General features: G+C 48.1%; 1 protein-coding gene across 1 annotated transcript in view; it reads left to right on the top strand.

Annotated features, from left to right (window-relative positions):
- Positions 1 to 12,102: 12,102 nt before the first annotated feature.
- Positions 12,103 to 13,602, top strand: part of PDZD2 (PDZ domain containing 2) — a 115,684-nt gene continuing 114,184 nt past the window's right edge. Inside the window, exon 1 of the mRNA XM_054714352.1 lies at positions 12,103 to 12,305. The gene's annotated coding sequence lies outside the window, so the exon portion shown is untranslated. The remainder of the gene's footprint in view (positions 12,306 to 13,602) is intronic.

Genomic DNA, 13,602 nt, shown 5'->3' with positions numbered 1-13,602 from the left:
TTGGTCCATTCCAAGAACAGGGCCTGGGTGTCCGAGCTGGCGGCTGCTGCCTGGGGCAGGCACACCTCTCCGGGGTCCTTTGGAGACAGTTGGCCATATCCAAGGGTCGGCTCCCCAACTGGGGTTGCAGTTGTGTGGGAAGGGAGGGGCCTCTGTGTGACCTCAGCCAGCCATGGAGGCCTGATTTCTACTCGCACTGCGTCCCTAATTACCTTTGAGCGAGAGGTGAGCGAGTCCACCTGTGCCATCTCCGTGTTGCCTCAAACCCGGGGCACCGGCCGTCCCAGCCCAGCAAGCAGACCGTGTGAGCTGGGCGTGGCACCGCTGTGCCTTCTGATACCGTCTGATGTCCTCATTCATGGGCGCCTATTTTTAGCCTGGGCTTGCCCTGATTTGAGCATCCCTTTTGCAAGGCTGTGACATGCATGCGTTCGGTTGTTTTCTTCAAGGATCCCTGTTCGCAGGCCTTGTGCCCGGCTGTTCCTTGGTGAGAGCATTTCATTTGGCCAGAGAGGGAAAATGAATCCAGAGGCCCGGGAAGGGAGGGGGGCCTGGAAGGATGGGGCCGTTTCCTTGAGTGTGAAATAGGACAGAGGTGTGGACCTCCTGCCAATATCAGTCAGTCTTTACTGAGGGTCCTTGTGCTGATTGTCGTGATGGGCGGTACAGTCCATGTCACTGTTCATGAACTCGGGAGCCCTGTTGGCAAACATGGGAAAGGGGTGGCTAAAGGTCCTGCCTCCGGGGCAAGCAGGGGTGTTGAGCTGGGTAAAAGGTTAGTGGCACCTTCAGCTGCAAATGTCAGCCTCTGCGTGGAACATGGAACCAGCAGGCGTGGGTGTACAGAGCTCCTGGGATCGAGAGGTTAAAGCAGAGACAGAACCATCTGGAACTGTGCGTGGGCATCACTCGGGGTGTTGCAGAAGTCTCCCCGAGGCGCATTCCAGGGAGGGTCTCCTGCGGTGCCAGGGAGCCTTCATTTCACTAGCACAGCTCTGAGGGCGCTGGTCCAGGCTTCTCTGCGGCCTTTGAGGGAAGCTGTTGTCTTTACAAGCCCTGGTCTTGGTGAAGACAGCAGTTACCCTGAAGGATGGCCGAGATGGGGTCCGTGGAACGCCGGGCGGCTGTTCCGAGTGACTTCTCGGGGAGAACCCTGGGCGGCCTGTGGTTCCCTTTCCTCCGCTCGACAAGTGGCCACTGGCCTGACCACACAGCGCTGACTCGGGGTTTTTAACACTGCCCTTCATGAGCACCTGCTCTCCTTCCCACTCTCCCCTTTGTCACTTTCAGTAAAGCCTCGGACTTGGGAACCAGGACAGGCCGTGTAGGATTCGGTTAGTGAGCTAAATAAGGCAAAGAGCAGAGAGGAAACTCCCACGAAGAAATAGAGGAGCAAATAGACTCTATAACCACGATCTATTGAATGCCCAGTGTGTGCCAGCGCAGGGACCATCTAAACATGTCATCTCTCTATTTTAGCAAAACCTCTCTAATGACTTGTGCTTTTTCAGATGAGGACGCTGAAGCATAGAGATGTCTGTGTATTATTCATCTGGCTAGTAAACAGGGAACAGTGAGTTTAATCCATGGTTGTCTAATCAAAGTTCACTCTCTTTTCACAAAATATGCTGCCCCCCAAGAGATTTCATTGAGGACCGGCTTAGACCCTCTGTGACAAATGGAAAGAACATAGGATTTGGGACTGGAGAGACCTGGGTATCAACTCTCCCCCTTCTGTGACTTAGGGAAGTTACTTAAACTAACATTCCCTGCTCTCTGCCATCAACCTGCAGGGCTCCGGGAGGCCGCTTGCCCTCCGCGGGCGCTCTGAACTCTCTGCGTGAACAACACACAATGGTTGCGGCTAAAGTAATTTTTGAAGCTTTTTTTTTTTAATCCTTTAAAAATTAAAAAAAAAATTTTAATTACAGTTTACACTTAATATTATTTTGTATTAGTTTCAGGTGTACAGCATAGTAGTTAAGATAAATCATATACTTTACAAAGTGTCCCCCTGGTATTTCCAGTACCCACCTGGCACCAAACATACTAGTCGTTATTATAATATTACTAGCGTTCCCGTTGCAGGAAAAATCCTGCAATAGGATTTCCTGCTGCACTCTACCCCACCTCCGTTCCTCCCTTGTCGCCCGCCCCGCCTTCTCCGCCAGCCCACCTGCTTTTCCCTTCTCCCCCGGCCCCGCCTCCGCTCCGCCCTTGTCGCCTGCCCCGCCTTCTCTGCCAGCCCGCCTGCTTTTCCCTTCTCCCCCGGCCCCGCCTTCGCTCCGCCCTTGTCGCCCGCCCCGCCTTCTCCACCAGCCCGCCTGCTTTTCCCTTCGCCCCTGGCCCTGACTTAGCTCCTCCCTTCTCCTCCCCACCCCGGCTTGCTTGCTTCTTCAAAGCTTTACTCCCTTCTGCAGCTCTTGGCTTCTTTTGACGCTGTCTTGATATGCAAATTAGTCGTCATCTTTGTTGGGGTAATTTGCATACTCGTCCTGATTGGTTGGTGGGCGTGGCTTGGCTGATGGGCGTGGCTTAGGTGTAGCGAAGGTACGGTCAATTTGCATATTTGTCTATTATTAGATTAGATTGGCGATATTCCCTATGCCGTACTCTACATCCCCATGACTGCCAATCTGTGCTTCTCAATTCCTTCTCCTTTTTCACCCAGACCCCCAGTTTCCCTTCCTTCTTGCCACTATACCACCCTGATGGTGCCTGATCTGCTGATCTCAGAAATCTGTGAATCTTTTGAACCCAGTTTATTTCCTTAAGGAGTCTGATATTATTTGTGCGACTTAGATGATGAAAGCCCTGCACAAACTTTGCTTCATAAGTTTTAAAAATTAAATTTGAATTGGTCAATGCTGGGAGGACCCTGCATTCTTAGTTGATTGAGTAAAAGCCAAGGAGGCTTCACCCTCGTGCCCACCCTCCTCCAAGGCCTAGAAGTCTGGTGCTGTGGATGCTGGTCTTGCTGCCAGAATTTGCATTGTTGCAGGCCAGCCAGGCACATTCCTGTGTCTTTTGTTTTTAAACTGTTTTAGATAAGTTTAAGACCTGGAAGTCACCGTTGCCTGAGTCCCATGGGAAATCTCCTCCAATTATTGAGAGAAATTCTTCTGGTGGGAAAAAAAATAGGGGAAACAAATAACTGATTGTTTGGAGGCTTATAGAAAGAAATTTCCCTACATGACCCAGCTTCCTCACTGATGCGGCTGAAAGCCAAGGTTTTGTAAGGCGCGTTCCTACCCCACAGAACCACACATGATTCCAAGAGAAGATTCTTCCTGGTAGAGATGAGAAACACCTTAGCAGTGCAGCGAGCCCACGTGTCATTGAGCAGAGTGTGGTTTTTGATAGATTTCTTCCTCCAAGGGTTCATTCCACCCTTCCCCACTTGAATAAGAAAGGCTAATGATTTTTAATCAGATTGTAGACTTGGTAAGTTTGGTGGGCTTTTTTTTTTCTTCCAATTTTAAGAGGAACTATTTTGAGATCTGGAAATTACAGCCTGGGCGCAGAAAACCTTGAAGACTCTGAGCGCTGCAGGGAATTCCATTGCCACTATTACATGCACAAGCGAGCAGAAGGTGACAGGGAAGGAGGCGGTGAGTCACAGAAACTGCTTTCAGAAAACCGTATTTCCAGTTCACACAAGTTTCACCAGCCCCTCTGAAACGCACTGCAGCGCAGCCCAGTGAGCGATGCTTGTGCACTCTGGTCCGGTGATGGAGAGGCATAGGGTCATCGGTCCCCTTGGTCACTTAAAACCTTGGCAAGAGTTGAAATTCAAGCTGATCCTCCTGCTGCTTGGGAACCACACCCAGAGCTCTGCCTCCTGCTTCTGCGCCCTCTGATGTGTGTCTCTACAAGCTACACACGTCACGCATGAGAGTCATGGTGGGGTCATTAAGCATCCATATCACCCTATGTTTCTGAAAACCAAGTGAATGGCAACACTTTCATTATCTGACAATGTCAGTGTGGCAAAAATAAAACAGAAAGAGTTGGCAATCCCAACCCTGGCCCATTGTTTTTGTTTCCTTATGTGACGTCTTAGTGGATGTGATGGTGGCCGGAGTCACGCTTGTCCAGTTCATGTCCTTCACAGAATGTCTGTTAATAAGCCTGCCATTTGGCATGTTCTGCATACTATGGCGGTGCCAGGTCACGTGCATCAGCCTATATGCAATTGTCTCGAGGTGCAGTGGCCGTGAGGAGTTGCCCACTTTTCTTTTATCCACCAGGGAAGGGGAATTGTGGAACTGTGGGACATGTCAAAACCTAGAGGCAGCCTTTAAGGCTCTAAAGACCCACTTCCCCTGGAAAGTTGCTTCTGATTACCAGCCCATGGTGGCACCTCCCCATGGAAATCCTGGAGCCCTGACTGCTTTTCTCCATTGCTTCCCATTTAGCACGTTGCCCTGCAAAGGTGGTAATCTTTCATGTGGTCAGGGTCCCACCTGCCCCCTGAGTTTGCACAGCACATGTGCTTAGAGGAGACACTCACTAATTACTTGTTTGTTTCTGGTCTTAAAAAATGGCCAACCTCTTGACACCAACAAGACCATATACTGAAGCTTTAGGGAACGGTCTGCAGGGCTGCTCACAAAAATTGATTTCTAGAGAGCCCGGGGCCCTGAGAGGCATCAGAGATAGGTCTCAAGCTGCATATGGCTGGTGACATTGGCTAAGGAAACCACTTGTTCCCTCTGCCCAGATGAGTGTGAGTTACCACCGACCCTAAGGGCCCGATCGGCAGGGTTGCTCAGCTCTGTAGCAGGATCTCTGAGAGTGAGTTCAAGTTGTAATGGGGTTGGATTTAGTTTCCAAAATCAAAAGTGTCCTCATTTCTACGAAGAAACTACTTCTAATTCAAAGGGTTGATTGGACTGACAAGCCAGACTAAGAGGTGGGGGCTCGGCACTTAGCTCATGACTAAGACAACTGCTGGTCGGTCTGGGGTTTGTCCCCGGCTGGGGGCCAAGGACGCCAGTGCCTTGAAGTCAGGGCGTGCTTGGTTCAGCTTTCTGTGTGGAGCCTGTGAGAGGTGCACTTGGTGATGAAACTCATAAAGTCTTTCTGTTCCTCTGAACTTAGATTTTCCTTGCCCCAAAGTGATTGGTCCTTTTCTCCATCTATGCCCAGAAGAAACATGCTCATCTTATTGAATGGACTGACCCAATCCTCATTAATGGGCCTTGACAAGCTGGCTGAGGTGACCAATGGCCCTAAGAGACGTGTGTCCCTGCCCAGGACCCAGGCCCTAGGGCTCATCCAGGTGCACTTCCCATTCAGTGACAGGTACTCTCTGATCTGGCATAACTCTCATCGCCTCCACCATCATTACCCAAGATGGCACTTCCTGAAGCAAAATGGCCAAGTTCAAGGTGCCCAACTTCATGTAGATATGGAGACAGACTATGTAGATGTGAATAGTAAGAAGGAGAGAAGGGTCCTAGCCTGATGGATGGGCTGAGTTAGGAGAGCTGGCACTTTGCTGCACACAAATGGAAATTCTTTTAAAAATATATTTATATTGATTTCAGAGAGAGAGAGAAGGGAGAGAGATAGAAACATCAATGATGAGAGAGAATCATGGATCTACTCCTCCTGCACATCCCCTCCTGGGGATCGTGAGCCCACAACCCGGGCATGAGCCCTGATCAGGAATTGAACAGTGACCTCCTGGTTCATAGGTCGACGCTCAACCACTGAGTCACACCAGCTGGGCACAAATGGAAATTTAAACCAAAAATTGAAAGTGGATAAGACAGTAGGCCCAAGAGAATGCCTAGGAGTGTTCCAAAAAGTCTTCCCCAAAGCACTTGTTTCCCATAAGTAAGCTACCTCATAAAAAGGTAGGGGTGCAAACTGCTTATAAAAAAAGATGTGGACACACCAGTCACAGGAAGGACTAGCATGCAACACTTGGCAAACATATTTGACCTTGGAGCTCTTCTTCCATAAGCATGTCCTCAAACTGGTATTTTGCAGAGGGCATTTTTGGAAAAACTAGAGTAGGGTCATTAGAAGGATTACAAAGAAAGAACATTTGGGGAATGAAAATTCAAAAGGACAGTGAAGCTGTATTGAGGACCTGAGACAGGAAGTTTTTTTCTGTCTTTCCATTTATTTACTGGAACTTAGGAGTGGGCAGGGCTCTGGAGGGAAATACAAGAGGGAGCTTTTCTGTAAAGATTGACCCAACACTTCCACCCTGCACAGGAGCCTCGTGGAAGTTGCAAACCCAGCCCCTGGCTGCATGATTCAGCTCAGGCTTTTTGGAATTTTGGCTCTGAATGCTTTAGGAAGGGCATGTCTGCTCCAGTCCTCAATACCACCCTTTGCTTTTGCCTAACGTGCTTCTCACATTCATTTAATTTTCTGCATCCTGACAACATTGATGTTTGCAGCCCCCGGCATGGGGAGCCATTGTGGTAATAATAAATACAGCATAAGCAAGCTCTCTAAGAACCTATATGGCTTGTTCTTTGTTGCAAGGGACTGTCTTGAGCATTGTTAGCAGCATCTGGCCTCTACCCACTAGGCCAGGAGCAAGCCCTTTCTCTCCCCACAAGGGTAAAATCTTCCCCAGTTGAGAAATACTGGTTTATGTGGAAGCATAGATACAACATGAAAAAGAGCAGTAATCAGTGTGTTTCATGATAAGGGCATTGGGGCTGCATCAGCAATGGTCTTAGGTACCAGTCAAAGAGCTTTATCCTTTGGGCAATAAGCAGTTATTAGAACATTTCAAGCAATTGTTATGTCTTTGCTGTCGGATATCTCCGTGTGCAGAATAGATTGGAGTGAACAACTGAGGAAGAGAGACTAGTTTGGAACCAAGGCCCACGAGTGTGACAGAATACAGGAAAGGGGACGGGTGAAAGACTTAGAGTTGACAGGACCTAACCACCGAATGTGAAGGGAAGAGAGGAGTCGAGGGTGACTCATTTGTGCTTGAGTGACTGGGAATTGACGTTAATTAAAAGGGGAAATATAGGAGGGGGCACTGGCTTGAGGGAGGGCCTGATAGGTTTATTTTAGGGCATGCTGAGTTCAGATGCCGGTAGGACAGCCAGCTGGAGCAGGGCAGGAGGCGGGCCAAGGTTGGGCTGAAGCTCTGAAGAGATGGAGGTGGAGGAGTTGGCAGCTCTTTGTTGGTGGTGGTTGCTGTGGATGCAGAGGGGAAAACCCAGGAGGGGGAGAGAGAGATGCTGGTGCCCCTCCAGGTCTCACCTGGCCTGCAAGGAGAAAGGAGGAGAGTCAAGGATGGAGACTGAGAGAGCTAGAGGCCATATGGTCTAATTGGACAGATTCAACAGCTAAGAAACAGTTCTGTGCACATATAAGGACCAAAAAAAGCATGATGGCATCAGTCTATGCTGCTGATTTGCATGAGGTGAGGGATGTGTGAGCTCTAAGGGAGATTTACAGAGGAACAAGCAGGCTGCAGCTGCATCGAGCTTTCTGCAGGTGTGTGTGAACCTCGTGCTGATGCAGAAGTCAGAAGGGAGCCACTTCTCTGAGTTTGCAGGCCAGGCTTTCCCAGCGTGCACGAGCTGCAGGGTGTTCCCATCGTCATCACCATCATCATCTCCTATCACAGCACATGGAAACAAACTGAGCACCTTGTTTGCTTTCATAACTTCTGGGAGTTGTTTTTGACCAGGAGATGGGAAAAGAGAGAAGGCACTTTCATGCTTCCTCCTGTTCTCAAGTCATTTGTGAATTTTACCTTATGACAAGAGGTCATCTGCCCTTTGCAGCTTTAATAATATGAAGCAGGAGAGCTGCAGAAGTGGCCAAAGGGAAACAAAATCCAGATGCCGTTGGCTTTTTGAAATATATGTATGTACACATATAATGTAAAAATTACTGCTTTAACCATTTTTAAAAATTATTTTGAGTATTATTATTACTACTAGCATTCCCGTTGCAGGAAAAATCCTGCAATAGGATTTCCTGCTGCACTCTACCCCGCCTCCGCTCCTCCCTTGTTGCCCGCCCCGCCTTCTCCACCAACCCGCCTACTTTTCCTTTCGCCCCCGGCCCTGCCTTCACTCCTCCCTTCTCCTCCCCCTGGCTTGCTTGCTTCTTCGAAGATTTACTCCCTTCTGCAGCTCTTGGCTTCTTTCGACGCTGTCTTGATATGCAAATTAGCCGTCATCTTTGTTGGGGTAATTCGCATACTCGTCCTGATTGGCTGGTGGGCGTGGCTTGGCTGGTGGGCATGGCTTGGGTGTAGCGAAGGTGCGGTCAATTTGCATATTTGTCTATTATTAGATAGGATTTTAATTTCAGAGAGGAAGGGAGAGGGAGAGAGAGAAACATCAGTGATGAGAATCATTGAACAGCTGCCTCTTGCACGCCCCCTTCTGGGGATCCAGCCCACAACCTGGGCATGTGCCCTTGACTGGAATCGAACCTTCAGTTCACAGGCCAGCACTCTATCCACTGAGCCAAACCAGCTAAGGCCCACTTTAACCATTTTTAAGTGTAGAGTTCTACAGCATTAAATCTACTAACGTTGTTATGCAAACATCACCCCCATCCATCCTCAGGATGTTTCTCATCTTGCAAAACTGAAACTCTGTACCCATTAAACAAGAACTGTCCATTCTCCCCTCTCCCAGCCCCTGGCAACCACCATTCTATTTCTGTCTCTGTGAATCTGACAGTTCTAGGTGCCTCCCATAAGTGGAATCATGCAGTATTTATCTTTTTGTGATCGGTTTCTTTCCCTTAACACAATGTCTTCAAGATTCATTTCTCTTGTACAATGTGTAGAATTTTCTAACTTTTTAAGGCTGAATAATATTTCATTGTATATATAGACCACATTTTGTTTATCTACCCATCAGTCCATGGACAATTTAGGTTGCTTCCACCTCTTGGGCATTGCTGCTATAAATAGCCATTCATAGCCCAGCCGGTGTGGCTCGGGGGTTGAGCGTCAACCTATGAATCAAGAGGTCGCCAGTTTGATTCCTGGTCAGGGCACATGCCCAGGTTGCAGGCTTGATCCCCAGTAGGGGGCCTGCAGGAGGCAGCTGGTCAATGATTCTCTCTCATCATTGATGCTTCTGGCTCTCTCTCCCTCTCCTTTTCTCTCTTAAATCAATAAAAATGTATATTTAAAAAATAGCCATTCATGCCCCTGTTTTCCGTTCGTTGGGTGTGGACCCAGAGGTGCCCGCTGGCTTCGGTGGCATTGTTGATCTCTCTCTCTGTTGGGGATTGCTGGAACCGCTCACCATCTCCCCAGCCTTCTGATGCTGCCTTTGTTTGTTACTCCTCTGCTTTGGCTCATGGGAGAGTCTCGGGTGTGTCCCTAGGCCGGGCTTCCTGACCACCTGGAGAGCCCCTGCCTGTGGTTCTACATCTTGTCCACCCAGTGCCGTCCTGGAGTTGGCACCAGGAAGATCTAACTTCAGTTCTAATCTCAGTACTTCCACTCATGTGCCGACCTTGGCAAGTTTTCTCACTTCTCTCTGGGCCTCTATTTCCACATCCCCACAGTGACAAGGTTGAACTACTATTAAGCAATCTGTAGGGTCCCTCCCAGATCACAGAGGGGGAGGGTACAGTGGCCTCCTAAACCCAGGAACCAAGGTGGGTGAGCGGAAAGCAGAGCTTGAGACTCCTAACTGGGGTGCTTTGACCAAAAACTCCTCCGCCCGAAATCTCAGGTGCTTAGATGTTTCTGATGGCTTGCGTACTTACTGCCTTCTGATATGTGCTGCATGGCTAGTTTTGTAAGTAAATGGAGCCGTAATATCCCTTAAAGCAAAACGATGTGATCTATATTATCCACCCTTTGTTGAGAGAATGGGACCAAGAGAGGTGGAATAACAGGTTTCACCACCATAGATTTTTGGCAGATGTCACAAACTGACAACTGGAGAAAACACTCTATAGGCAAATTTTACTTCTGATCGAGACTAGCTTGGTCACGGGCCAAGAAAGTTTTAACCCCCTTCTTCCTTTACTTCTTTAAAAAAAATGTGAAGAACAGACTTCCTTCTCCTTAGCTTACACTCAGAGCAAGACCCTCTCCTAAACCAGGAGCGTAAGTCCCAGGAGGTCACCCGCGTGATCACGTTCAGACCCCCGGATAGCAGAGGAAGACTTGGACTGGCCTCTGGTTGCTTGGCTGGGTTTGGAGACCGGGCACTAATCCTCCCGTCAGTTCTTTCTCTGCCCACCGTTGAAACACTGTGTACCTAGCAGGGACTTTGTGGGTTTTTTTCTTCCCCTCATTTGTTAAACTGGCCAATGGGAAACTGTAAAAAAAAAAACTTGCCTGTTTTTGTTGTTGTCCTTTTCCCTAAGGATGTGGTGTTGGGAGATTCGGGTGACTAGAATCCATTTGGAGCATGTGTGGAAATATATAGCATTGTCTTTTTAGGAGACATTTGAACCATCTAATTTAAAAATAAGACTTTCCTTAAATCCGGGTAATGCTAAGTCATGTTTTTTTAATGCATTAAAAAACAATTTTTGAAGACTGAAGAACTTCCCATGGTGATTGGGACCAGCTTATGACAGTATGGGGATCATAGGGAGGGAACCCATATGGGATGAGACTCTAAAAGAAATGAATAGATTAGAAAAGACACAGATTAATCCTAAAACCTAACAGTCCTCCTAGGTTTTGGGGAGCATGGCCTTAGACCGACGGCTCCTCTTTTGTTCCTGATGACTAGCTGCTCGAGGACTGTCAGTACGTTAATGACAATATGTTTTTCTCATTTAAATAGTTTCTGTAAATTTTCCCTGTGAAGGCCTTGGGGTTTAGGGGACTGTGTCTCCGGTTGATGCATTATGAAAGACCCCTTTGGCTCCAGCTGCAAAATAAGATGAGTTTTACACATAGTGGAAGTCACGATGTGTGTGTGTGTGTGTGTGTGTGTGTGTGTGTGTGTGTGTGTGTGTGTGTGTTTGGAGGAGCCTATTTTTTTAAACTATATTTTATTTATTTTTTACAGAGAGGAAGGGAGAGGAATAGAGCGCTAGAAACATCGATGAGAGAGAAACATAGATCAGCTGCCTCCTGCACACCCCCTACTGGGGATGTGCCCGCAACCAAGGTCCATGCCCTTGACCAGGAATCGAACCTGGGACCCTTCAGTCAGTAGGCCGATGCTCTATCCACTGAGCCAAACCGGTTAGGGCTGGAGGAGCCTATTTTTAAAAATTCTGTTTCCTGATAAAATCATAGGGAGTAAAAATCAAATCATCTTTTTGTTGCTGACATTCTAGCAGGAGTGAGTGTTCTCACGGGCTGGCTGGTCCTCTGTGTTTGCTAGTAGTGGTCTGGGATGCAAGATAGGAATGTGGTAGATGTGTTGGAGTCATCATGACAAGTAGCCCTTTTATACCAATGAGCTTCTCTTTAAAATTATTTAAAGTCTCAATTTTGATTCCCATATGAATGCAATAAAAAAAACAAAAACCTGGCCCTTTAATAAGTGCAAAATATTTAATTAATTGTGAAGTGTTAGGTCATGGGGTAGAAAGTTTCTTGGCCTGTCATCCTGGCTTCACTTTTTTTTTTTTTTTTAATTTATCTTCAGTGTTGAAAGTATTAAAGATGTCCCCTCCTTCCCACCCCTCCTGCCATTGACCCCCTTCCCCCCTACTCCCATTCCCTCCCCAGGCCTTCCCTGCCCTGGCTTCACAGTTTTTATGTATGTGAAATGCATGTTTTGGTATATTTTTGTTTTCTTGTGCCTAAAGTCTTCAGTCCACCTCAGGGGGCTGTAGGGCTGTCTGTATAATGAAACTACTGTGATTCCATCACCAAGGTGTGCGTGCTTTGCTGATGGAAGAGGTGATCTGCCGATGCCTGCAGGAGGAAGCCCCGGATGACTTCTGCCAGGATCTGAATGCCCCCCTTGCCCCATACTCCCAGAAAATTAAAGTCGTCTTTAGCAGCATGGATTCAGTCCGCTCGCAGGGCAAGGGTTGGCTCAGTCTCTTGCAAACACAGTTTAGCTGGATGTACTCATAAATGAAAAATGATCTGAGTGCTGTGGGTGGGGCCCTCGAGCTCAGGAGGTGAAGCCAGGAGGAGGGGAGAGAGAATCGGCTCCTGAGTTAAGAAGCATGGGAGGCTGGCGGGGTGTCGGAGCGCACACTGGCATGGCTTACATTGCTGTTGATAGTTAATAACCCAGGACGTTAAAGAACTGAACGGAGAGGGGAAATGAACCACAACAAACTTTGGAGTCTGTCCTAGGCAAGAGGCTGTGAAGCACAGAGGAGAACACGCATCCGACCCGCTCGTGAAGCAGGTAGGAGGGAAGACCTGAGAGGCGGAGAGAATCATCTCTCTGAACACCACTTGTCTTCCAAGAAGTGTGTGAGAAACGAGTAGATGATATTGACATAGGAAACAGACTTAGCCTGAATTGTGCTATTGGTCCAAGCAAGAGTTTGTCTGTTACTAGTTTGATGGCTAAATGACAGTTATATTCTGGGGGTTGCTTTTTAAAAAAATCACCCCAAATCATGTAGTGTTTAAATTGAAACTGACTTTAAATTTGGGGGTGATAAAGGAACTGCCGACATTGTTTTCGAACAAATACTTTGAAGGTAGTCAGCCAGAAACTGATTTGAGGCTTGACCGTCGCTATATTTTCCTATTCAGAGCCAACACGGTGCTTTGCTCATTTCTGCTACTTTTGTAAGAAAGGAGGTAGATGTATAGCAGCTGTGAAATGTCCAGAACTGACAGGTCCAAGGTGAAGCCTGAATGACTAATGTTTTCTCCATTAAGGCAGGGAATTGCCAAGGAAAGTGTGGGTCCTGAATATTTGTCATGGGGGGTGGGGAGGAGAAGAGGGGCAGAGAGTCAGAAATGGTCACAGTGACACCAGCGTACTCAGCAGTAGAAAATAAACGAGGAGGGCCATGGATTGCAGCCACACGCGAGGATAATTCAGGCTGGTCTGTGGTTCCTGTGGTTGTAGCTGAGTCTCAGAGCATCCTTGCCATGGTGGGGGCTCAGGATAAGAGAAGCAGAACAGAATGAAGACCATCTCAAGCCTGGGTTTCTGAGCCATTTCCAGGCCTGGCTTCTGATCGGCGCCTGAATAATTTTGCATGGATTTACCCCCTAATGAAGTGGTCAAAGTGTTGTTGAATGGAGCTAACATGGGTTAGGTCAGAAATGGCGTGTGTGGTCAGAGTAATAGGAGCATCAGAATTAGGTAGAGAACTTGATTTCAGTTAAATAGACCAGCCCGAATACTGGCACACTTGGATTTGAGCTTTTGAGAATGCCTGTTTGCCACAGGGGTGTGCCTGAGAAGGCAGAGGTGAGAGCGGCTTGCTTGGCGCTCATTGGCTGGCTGTTGTCCTCTTGCTGGGGTGGCCAAATCTTGTGGCTTTGTCTTTTAGGCCTGGAGGGCTGGGAGATGCCTGTGCTTAGTCAAGGCAGGCCTGTGTACTTTACTGCTAATCTCTCTCCTGTTTGTGTGGGGGGCGGGGAGGGGCAATAGCACCTCCTGTGGTCTTTAAAATAAACTCTTGTTCTCACCTGCTGTCCACCTGTTGGATAGGTTCCCTCTGTCTCCCACCCTTCACACT

This window comes from Eptesicus fuscus, chromosome 4, assembly GCF_027574615.1.
Source record: "Eptesicus fuscus isolate TK198812 chromosome 4, DD_ASM_mEF_20220401, whole genome shotgun sequence".
Taxonomy (NCBI): domain Eukaryota; kingdom Metazoa; phylum Chordata; class Mammalia; order Chiroptera; family Vespertilionidae; genus Eptesicus; species Eptesicus fuscus.
The sequence above is the reverse complement of the archived record's forward strand: the minus strand, read 5'-3'. Positions and strand labels throughout refer to the sequence as shown.